The sequence below is a fragment of the Gallus gallus genome, chromosome 1, assembly GCF_016699485.2.
Source record: "Gallus gallus isolate bGalGal1 chromosome 1, bGalGal1.mat.broiler.GRCg7b, whole genome shotgun sequence".
NCBI classification, from domain to species: domain Eukaryota; kingdom Metazoa; phylum Chordata; class Aves; order Galliformes; family Phasianidae; genus Gallus; species Gallus gallus.
This window is the reverse complement of record NC_052532.1, coordinates 11,066,842-11,078,281: the sequence shown is the minus strand read 5'-3', so window position 1 is coordinate 11,078,281 and position 11,440 is coordinate 11,066,842. Positions and strand designations below refer to the sequence as shown.

General features: G+C 37.9%; 1 long non-coding RNA gene across 1 annotated transcript; it reads left to right on the top strand.

Annotated features, from left to right (window-relative positions):
* Positions 1-1,403: 1,403 nt before the first annotated feature.
* On the top strand, positions 1,404-8,323 carry LOC112532771. Its single transcript, XR_003076081.2, has 3 exons — positions 1,404-1,458; positions 6,657-6,738; positions 8,014-8,323. It is a non-coding gene; the product is annotated as an uncharacterized LOC112532771 (long non-coding RNA).
* Positions 8,324-11,440: the final 3,117 nt, after the last annotated feature.

Sequence of the window (11,440 nt, the reverse complement as noted above, 5' to 3'; positions counted from 1 at the left end):
TCTGGAGATAAGTGATGAGTTGTGCCTTTCAGGGGTCAGTACTGACACTGATGCTCTTCATCACTGACATTGACAGCAGAATTGAGTGTACCCTCAGCAAGTTTGTGGATGACAGCAAGCTGTGTGGTGCAGTCGGCACACTCAAGGGATGAGATGACATCCAGAGAGACCTTAGACGGGCTTGAGCAGTGGGCTGAGGAGACTCTCATGAGGTTCAACAAAGCCACATCCAAGGTCTTACACCTGAGTCTTGATAAGCCCCACTTTCATAAAAGCTGGGGGATGTAAGGATGGAGCACTGCCCTGCTGAAAGGGACTAGAAGTTACTGGTAGATGGTAAGCTGGACATGAACCAGTAATGTGCCCTTGCAGCCCAGAAAGCCAACCGTATCCTGGGCTGCAGCAAAAGAAGCATGGCCAACAGAGCAAGTGATCCGGCCCCATTACTCTGTGCTGATGAGAACTCACTTGGAGAAATGTGTCCACATGGGGAGTCCTCAGTACAGAAGGAATTTGGACTTGTTGGAGTGTGTCCAGAGGAGTGTCACAAAAATGATTCAAGTGATGGAACACTTCCCCTATAACAATAGGCTGAGAGAGCTGGGGCTGTTCAGCCTGGAGAAGAAAGGGCTCTGAGGTGCCTTGAGAGTGGCCTCTCAGGATCTAAAGAGGGGTTGTAAGAAAGAAGGAAACAGATTCTTTAGCAGGCTCTGTGGTGATAGGACAAGGGGAAATGGTTTCAAACTGAAAGAGAGTAGCTACAGGTTGGATAGAAGGAAAAAGTCTCCTACAGTGAAGGTGGTGAGTCACTGGAACAGGTTGCCCAGAGATGTGATGAAAGTCCTGTCCTTGGAAGCATTCAAGACCAGGCTGGACAGGGCACTGAGCAACCTGATCTAGCTGTGGGTGTCCCTGTTCATTGCGGGTAAGTTGGACTAGGGCCTTTAAAGTTCTCTTCCAACTCAAACAATTCTGTTATTTTATTTTCATGTTCATGCTCAAACAGGAGATTCACCTCTTTGAAGAAGTACAGTTCCCACTGGTTTTAGGAGGATAGCTGTTCATGTTTGAATCTCCTCTTTGATTCTCCAGTTTGAGCCTTGACATATGAATGCAGCCTGTTTTTAATCAGGACATGGACTGATTGGATCAAAGTTATTAGTTTTGCCTGGAGGCAAAAGTTTTTCAGTCAGTAAAGTTTCTTTTGAAGTATCAGAATTTGCTTAAGCAGAGGCTAAGGAAAAAATAATATGAGTATTCAAAACTAAACAAGTATCACTCAGTTCATCAATAAACTCTCTAGTAAGGAAAGCTCATAGTGAATGTAATGCTGCCTGTGCTGCGCCTGCATTGCGCAGCACAGTGCTCTTTTGGTATCATGCTGATTAATTATTTTTCTGAACAGATGAGGCTGAAGATAAGGACACAACATTGAAAAACTGAGAAACAGCTCGTTAGGTAAGTACTAAAATAGATAATTACTATGTCACCTTATCATCTGATCAGACCTGATACAATTTGTTTTCTGTTAATGATGTCTTGATATGCTATCCTAACACATTTTGAAACTGAACTAGTGATATACTATGTATTTCATATACTTTGATATTATTGCCAGGTCCCAACCTGACTTCTAAAATTTGAAGACCTGCATTCAGCAGCAAAATATCCTGGCTTTTCATCATAGATATATCTGAAAAAAAATTAATGGAGTCAGACTTTAATAAAAATTACAAAGCAAATTTGAGGCTTGGAGCCCTTCCTTACCTACACTGTTTTTGTTGTTGTTGTTTTTCAGTATTTCCTAATTGCTTTACTGTCATGATCCTTTTCCAGCAAGAAAGAGCATTTTCTTTCAGTAGATTGTTCTAACACTTCCAGAAATAATCTCTCAAGCAAAAAAATAAGTCTCCACCATTAACATCTAGTTTTCCTATATCTTGTGATATTCTAGGCAGTGTATTTTGTTTTATAGTTATCTGATCATATGCTATCTGTCTAACTAGAGATACTTGGTTTCAGTAATTATAGGATCATAAAATTATTTATTTGAGATCATCAGGTTCAACAACATAAGAGGGTTGCTCTGAAAGTAATGCCTTCTATTGTAATATGTGGACCCATGACATCAGAGGCAGACGTTAGCAGTCCGGCAACAGAGGTTAAATTGACAATCAATATTCCATTATATGTTGTTGCTATGTAACAGATGGCAGCAGAGTGGCAGTCTGACAAAATGCCATCTGATATGGTAGTGCATGTGAAGCAAGGGTGTCGAACTGAATTTCTCCATGTGGAAAAAAATTGCACCCATTGATATTCACTATGTTTGCTGAGCATTTATGGAGTCCAAAGAGTGGATGTGAGAACAGTGAGATGGTAGGTGGTACATTTCAGCAGTGGAGACAATGACATGAAAGACAATCTGTGTTCCAGATGGCCATGCATAGCTGGTGCAGATAAGTTCAGCATGCAGGCTCTTGTTCCTCACTCGTGAAAATGCATAGGTAATGGTGATGACTATCTTGAGAAACAGTGCATTGTAGCTGAGACTGTTCTCTATCAAACAGTGTTATTGTGCTTTTAACATGTGTTGTAATTTCCATGGAAATAAATAGGAGGTATTATTTTCAGAGCAACCTATGCATCTAACACTGAAAGTCTACCACTAAACCACATCCCTAAGCACCACATCCAAATATCTCTTAAATGCTTACAGTGACTCCAATACCTTCCTGTGAAGTCTGTTCTTGTGCCTGCCCATCTGCCCATCTTTGAAGAAATTCTTCCAAACTAAATCTCCCCTTGAGGCCAAAACTCCTTGTTAGTTTTCTCTTCAGAAGTTTTGCTGCATGGGATTGTTACGACTCAAGTGCAGCATTCAGCATCTAACCTTGTTGAATGTTGTACAACTGGACGCGACCATTGACTCAGTCCATCCAGAACATTCTGCAAAGCCTTCCTGCCCTCAAGAAATGTAATGTTTTTGCCCAGCATGATTTAATCTGCAAAATTACTAAGGGTGCATTTAATCCCATCACCAAGATCATTGATAAAGATACTAAAACTATCCACAGGGCTGAGTGCTGGGGACTAGCTTGTGACCAGCCACCAGTCAGATTTAAGTCTGTTCACATTGACCATTTGGTCCCAGCCATACAGTTAGTTTTTTACCTAGCAGACAGTACAAGTATAATAATGTTTTTATATATTGATGTTTGTCAGGATCTTCATGAAAACAGATGAGAAAAAATGAGCTACTGGATGAAATGCTCCCTCTGCTGTCCAAGGAGAGTATCAGTAGTGGTAAATTCATTCTTAATGCAGGAAACATTATCAGGGATAGACAATATCGTGATCCATTAAGTGTGTTTCTAACTGTACTGGCTAGGTATGCAGTCTCAAGGGCAAGCTCTCAGCTCTTACCTTTAGTTTGGATGAAACTTAATATCTGAATTTGAACATTTCCTCTGGAGCATTCAACTTTATTAAAAGAGATAAAGTAAAGTTGGCCCAGTTCTTATACCATAAATTGTACTGCTAATCTGTTTCAGATACAGTGTAGGCCGTCAGCAGCTGGCTGAAAGCCCTCTGAATCAGGACAAGTTGTTCTCTTGACTTTGCAGCTCTGCACTGGAATGCTCGAAAAAAAAAAATATGACACTTAATTTCTGTTGTTTGTTTTCAGCCAATCCTCCAAGCAAACATGAGAATGTATGTCCTGAAAATAAATGTCATTAAAGAATGGGATACAACCTGGATGTATGAAATGTCTTTTAATGGCAGAATGTAGGAAATTTGCCCTTGACTATAGCAGTGCTAGGATACCATCCAAAGAGCTCCGCAGGAACAGTGGTATTCTGCTGGCTACTGAAGTAATGCCTATCTTTGCCTGTAAAAGCTCAGTTTCCTACACTGTGCTAAAACAGTTAGTGTTGGTTTGGTCACGCAAAAATTGTAACCATAATTGCTCACGTACCAGGTACCACATGAATGTACTTTGATAATGCTCATAAGTTCTTTTATTCACCTTTTGAGAACTGCTGTACAAGCAAATATTTGTTCACAAGAATATTTCCAGTATGTAAAAGGTGGCAAACATTCAGGCAACCAGGTACATATGTGAATATTTAAGCAGTAGTTTTTGAAATGTCTTACTGAGGTTAAGGATCAGAATGAGGGAGATTACTGCATCTTAGAACAAGCAGCAATAAAGCAGCAACAAGAACATACCCCAAAGATACCTCAAAATAAAGAATAATCTGGAGATTTCCCAAATCATAATGTTTTGTTATACCATTGTTACACTTGTCAGAACTCTAATCTCATCTTCAAGTGAGGTCATTATTATGCTAACAGAAAAAACCTTTTAAAATATGACTTATTCCAATTAGAAAATTCAATTAACAGAAGAATAATTTTCTTCTTTGGTCACTGATAGAAACAGACCATGAAGGAGAGAAAGTATCCTAGAGGAAACTCAAGCTCACTAGAAGTGGGCTTAAGGTATTCAGTTCTCAGTAGCGCCTCCAGAAATTCTGCATTTTATGCCATTCATAGATTTTATTTTAGACAATTCTGGGCAAAAGTCCAGAAATAAACTTGACAGTAGAACTGCCTGCTGCTCCAGACTCAGCTGAGAGCTCTAAGATCTCAGGCCTCCTTAAAGTGTTCTCTTTTTTGAGCGTATGTTGGTGCTCATGTTAGTATACGTTGGTCTCTTACACATTTCTACTTCATAATCTAGAGTTGATAACATTTTTCTGTGTGAATGTTCAGGATTGAAACCTCCACAATTTTAGGAAAGTCTGAAATGGAGGATTTTTGCTTCTGAGGACATATTCTGTCCACAGAAATGCCATCACTGCAAACTTGCAGCAAAACAAGTCAGTTACATCTTTAATACGCCTAGTAATATAGTGCTCCCAACAAGGACTCTTGTGAATATAGCAGGAAAAAGATTTGTATTTACTTACTTCAGAGAAGGTACTATTCATCAGGACAGGTTTAGATTACAGGGGAAGATTTTTCTGAAATTTAAAGCCCTATTTATTAATTAAAGAAAATAATATTTTATTCCTAAACTACCTTCTTATACAGTAGTGTCCAAGTTCACCCAGTTCCTATGCCTAAATACATGCTTCCCTGGAAGATCTCCATAAAAGTCATCATACAGCCAGATCATTTTAAATGTAGACAAAGTCTCACACATCAAGTAAATCTCCCAATAGGCCTAGTCCATTTGGCAGATCGATCTGGAAAAGCGGGGACAATCTCCAGTCAAAAAAATCAATCAAGCTAGTTGGAAATGGGTATAAGGTATTATGAGGTCTGTAACTTCAGAGATCACTAGAGTTCTGAGGATTTTTCTTTGGAGGCCAGTGCTCCAAAGACAGCATACATGGTTGTAGGGTTGTCCCATTTGGAGGAGAGCCACATCTAGGAAGTTCCACTTGTTGCTCCATGACACTGTGCTACTGTCCCTGCTGAGCTGGATGCCAACCTCACAAAGCAGCCCCATCTTAATATTTAACTCCTATTTTCATGTGATTCTGAAACACATTTTGTTCAACTGTCTGGTTCAGTGTCTGGCTATGTGTTAGCTCACACTTCTGATCAATATGACAATAATTGGAGAGCAGGTTCAAGTCTGACAAGGAGTATATTATTACTATTTATCACTGATGCATTAAAATAATAAATCAAACAGGAAAGACTTGCGTAAGTCAACAGTAAGTCAATTTGTGTCTATTACAGAGAAACCACAGGCCAGAACCTCAGCAGAAAAGCAGTGAATTAAAGTCAAAGTGTAAGCTGCACTTTCCATAGCTACGTGCAATTACACACAGATTCAGTTTCTTTGAGAGAATTTGACAGGAGACAATTTAAAGTAAATGTTTCTGATAGACCAATAAATCTTGCCTTCCATGACTCATAACTGTCTCCTAGCCAAAACAGAAGTCAGTCACTTTATTTGTGTTTGCATGTATGGCTAGAATTATAATGACACATAATTTGTGAAGAGTTAATTCCATGAAAACTATGCCAAAAAAAAAAAAAAAAAAAGATTCTGGTCATATGCAAACAGACAAAAAATATGGGAGAGTTTCTACTTCATAGAGGGTTCCTACTGTATCTCATTTTGGCAACAGTTTGGCTCCTAATTCAGGTTTTTAAGCTTAGACCCTATAGACATTTCTGTCTCTCTCTGCTGATTACGTGGCCTTGGAGACTGACATAGTTATCTTCCAGTGTAGGTAAGTATTAGGGAAGCTACGTATAGTGCACAGTTAAATAGACTATAACTTTTATAATAACTAATGAAAACTGACACTATACCCCAAATCACACACAAACATTGCCAGGGAGGGTTGGCTGGAGGCAAAGACTAAGTTTGACTTATTGATAACGAGTTATAAGGTTGGATTTTCCCAGGCCAGCTCATTTTCTATGCACTGGTCCTGTTTATTCATGTATATCCAATGTGTCTTTTTATGTTCATCACTTTACCTGCTTCCTGGTAAAAGATGAGTTGAAAATCCAAAAATTAATGACATCAAAGTGCTGAGAAATATGTTCTTCATCTGGGAAAGGCATATCAATGCTAGTTTCAAGGTTCCAGAGTGCTAAGCTGGAAAATCTCACTTCTGTTGAAGGAAATAACTACCCAAAACACCAGAAGAGGCCAAAGAAAGACTTGATTTCCACTCAGCTCCAGGATGCCAACTCCTGAATCTGGTATGTTGGACACAAGTGTAGAGCTACACTAATTCTTTATGAATTACATATCCTCAAACATCAGTTTGTTTTAAAGATAATAAATCAGGGTTAAGAGAACTAGTAAAACACTGAGTTAACAATGACTGAGCATCCTTCTGGATATGCAAGCATGGCTTTTCCCATTGTGTACATTCCCTGTATATTCCCTGGGTCTCAGCAATCAGGCTCAGTACCATCCAGAGTTTGTCCTGGGACTCATCCATATTCATATGCTGCTGCATGTGCCTCCATGGAGTGCTCTCAGTGTGCAGCGACAGGAGTGTGTGTAAGTTTTTGGCATTTCAGGCTGTGTGGAACAAGCTGCCAGCAGGCCTTTGCCCTCACTGCAGTGGTGCCGTTCTTACGATTGGGCAATCACATTAGACAGGGAAACATCTCTAATGTGTTGCTCTTTTTTCACTCAAATAAAGGTTTAAAAGTTCCAAAACATTCTTATCTTTCTCTTTTCTTTAGGAGGATGAACAATGTGTGCTACTATTAGATTTTTAGATTCTTCTTTTTTTTTTTTTTACTTTGTTGATTTCCACCTGAAAATATTTTTCCAGTTTCTTTCTGAATTAATTCACTGCTGGCACAGAAGCTAGCAGTTCTGCTCAGTGCCTTCCCAGGCAGATAAAGTTATAGTAATTCCTGTATTTGGGGGCCTGTGATGTAAGTTGTATGGTTCAGAAAAACTGAAAATAGCATTACTTATTACCACCAAGTACTTCATGAAAACCTTAGAAAAGGTCCAGTCCATAGCCATGAATAGCCACAGTATAACATAGTATAACACTTCATAATGCTGATTTAATTGAATTAATAAGAATTGAACAGGAAACCCTAAATTTATGTTAAACAGCAAAACTTTGATACAAGTATGAGGACTGTCTGAATTTTTATTCCATGCATTTGAGTGAAATAATTATTTTTCTTTTTTTATCAGAACTTCTCTAGGGACATAGATATTACGTTTTTGTATGCATTGATCATCTCTCCCTCTCACTGATTAGCATTTTTTTTGTGTGTGTGCATGTGTTTTTTAAGTGACAGAGTCAGAAATCGTGGCAGTATATGACTATGGACAGTTTGGTATCTCTGCTATCTACAGTCCGCTATTAAAGACACATTTCCATGTCTGCTGTGTTATAACTTTACATAAGGAATTACAGCAGGACACATCCATAACACTGTTTGGAGCACTTGTATTGAATCTGTGGTAGCTCATCTTACATAGCTGAAACTTTCTCACAGGCTTAAATGAGATCTCACTGAAGGCAGAAAGAATTCTCCACTCAGCTCCGGTGCAGATCCTGAAAATCCTCCTGGGTTGTGGGAAGGTTAACCAGAGCACTGTTCTGAGCCCTGTGCATTTTAGACAATGCTTTTTAATGATACTAAATTCTGAGGAGGTATCTGCTGTTTCCTGATATCTCTGTCTATGTGAAGCCTAGAAAGTCTTGTTAGTGCAGAACTTTGTTAATACACATTCCTGAACATTCAAGTCTATGTGGTGAAACAAAGGCAAGTTTAAAATTGTCCTGCGCTTCAATAAATGTTTTCCTAAGAGCTTTCCATTTTGTTTTATTTCTCTTCTCTTGAAATCCACTTTGACGCCAGACAATAATACCATCTAACGAAGGGCTAAAGACCAAGCCATACAAGCACGCTGTGTACAAAGGTAATTGTCTTTGCTTCCCAGTGATAAAACATATGAAAGAAATTACAGCTTTTCCCTGTTATTTGTGGGGCTGATCCAAAGCCCACTAATACCAATGGGGAACTTTTATATTAGAAAGTATTTAAAAACATGAGTAAGAAGATTCGTGATGCAAGGCCAGCATTTTTGAAAGTGTCAGGAAAGATATTTTGGACATGAGCAGAAGTAGAAAAACAGTCAACTCAGATAATAGGTTACAACTCATTAGCAGAACTAAAATTACTATATTAACACAAGTAAATAACCAAAGCACAATATTAATTTATTATGAAACAGAAGATAATAAGTCACATATTAATTTAATTCTTTTTTTTTTTTTTTTTTTCTTTTTTAGCTGCCCATGGCTGAAGAAAGATCATTGATTCACTACATCTCATTTGGGAATTTCCCTCATCTTCCGTATCTTTCTAAAAGACTCATAATCAAGCTGAAGGGTAATCTGTTCTTCTGGAGTAGTTTTTTTGACAGTATCTCCCATTATAACTATACTTCATTTGAAACACTACAACATTAACTGGAAAGAGGAACAGAATAGGACTCATCATGGTGAATTACCTAGAGTAAAATCCAGTTGCTCCCTAGCACGTTAAACATGGGATTCTTGTATACATTACAGAACTGACACAGATGAAGCAACAGAAACTGAAAGTTCAAATACTGAAACGTTTCTGGATGCATATTAGATACCTTTGAGCAGAAATATATGTATCTGGCAAATTTTGCTAGCAGAAATCTCTGTAGCTTCCTCACTTTTAGCAGAACAGCACTGTGAACATTAGTGGTACCTAACAAAAGTCCTTCTTGTGAAGCAAACCCTGGATGCTGCAGGTTTAAACCAGTGAGAAGTTTAGCACATGAATGATGCAGAAGTGTTGATTGGTATATGTCAACACAGAGTCATAGACAAAGTGTTGATGTAAGTGCTTGTCATCTAGAACGCTGAATTTCAATGCAAGTGTGGCAGTGAGACTGATGGACCCCCAATACTGACAGGATATGGCAACTGGGTAGATTATGCTCATCTCAAACTTACAGAAGCAATCCCTTCACTATTTTTCCTATGCATATTAGCCTTATGTAGATTTGAAACCAACACAACTTCACAACCTTCTGATGTTTCTCTTCAGAAAAACAAACAAACGAAGAAAGCAGGGACAGAAGCAACAGCAGTACTGGTACTAAGCAGTGGAGTGTAGTGGTCAGATCAAATATTCTGAAAATTATGTAGCATGTCATCTTGACAATAGCCTTGACTTAACCAGAAACTATTTTTTGTAATTAGTATACTCAGACGTTTTCTTTATATTCAGAATCCAACTGTTCTAACGTTCTGAAAAACAGAACAAAAAGAAAAACAAGCCTTTAAACCAGTCTGACAACTGCAATTAAATCAATCATCCACTCAAATTCAGGTATTTGTAACATCAGGTAATTTAACAAACATCTTTCAACCATAACAGCTCAAGGCACATTTGTTTTAAAAGCACTTTAATAGAAAATTTCAGTATACCTCCCCCACTAAGATCGTTCTGTAAAGAATGCACTTCTAACTATAGAGGATCAAAAGGACTGAATAGTCACTTTATAATTTTCAACATTTATTATAACTTCTTAGGGAACTATGCCTAGTTGTGAACAAATCAAAAATTGCTTCTGGAGGGAAAATATTTAATGAAAAGAAGATTATTATCGTATTTTAACATAAAGATAAATTTAATACAACTAATGGCTACCATTCCTATTATATTCTTGTATGTTACCATCAGACTTTTAAATGAGAAGAGGTGCTTGAGTTCCATCTGTGACAAAGCACAGAAACAGCAAAAGAGCTAGAATATTCAATTGCTTACAGTTTGCAGTTTCATTATACCATGGAGATCATGAAGAACTGAAACCCAGACTTATAAGCCCAATAGAGGAAAGCGCTCATGGGAAACTGATTGAAAGTATTTTGAGGTAAGAAAGATTAAGGCTTTTTTATGCTTTTCCTAGCTTTGTGCCTGGGGACAATATACTCTAGAACATCTGTAAAGTTTACTGGAATTTTTGCTGATATACCTAATGTTGACCTCATTATCCACATTCTCTATATAATTATGATGAATGATTTTCAGTTTAGTAGACCTAGCAATTTACTTGTTCTTACTTTACTAAGCAACCCCATTTTTCTCCTCCCTACGAAGAATATAATCCAGCGCTGCAGTCAAAGGTAGGATTCAAATCTTAACCAAGGGAGGAGATGCATAGACTATACATTTAATCATTGAGATTTAATAATTGCAGATTGATGAATAATCTGTTAAAGTAAAAGCACTGTATGGGCTCCATTCCTGCACACACTGATACCTTTAGCAGGCTCTGACTGCCTCGCTATTGCAAGAGCTGAAGGGCTATTCAGCTGAGTAGTGCCCACACATTAGGTCTGATGAAAGATAGACTGAAGCCATTACATTCAGATCTGATGATGAGAGTGAATCACATAAATTGACAGCATGGTCTAACTTTTTATCAATATCTGATCAATATTATTGTTCAGACAATAAAAGGCAAGCACTTCTTTTCTTGACAGGAATAAATAGGTGCTTACTGTTTCATACAGAAAAGGGATTTTACACATACAACCTAAAGGTCTACCGTTCCTATCAATGTAAGACTTCTATATTCTGTGGGAGAACACACAGTGGGCCAGAGGTGTAAAAAGTCACATATAACAGTATAGTATCAGATCTCCAGCTTTGGAATAACTGAGCAAATTTTTAGAGTTTTGAAGAAGACAGATACACACATTATTCTTAGAAGAAGCTGATGAATCACTAGCAAGTATTTACTAACCAATGTTAAACACCATTATTTCAGGTTCCTTGATACATTCTTAATACAGTATTTCTATAAATCAGTTTTTGTATGAGAATCTGTTGAGGGTAGCAGTTGCTAAAAATACAAAGTACATGTAAATCACCC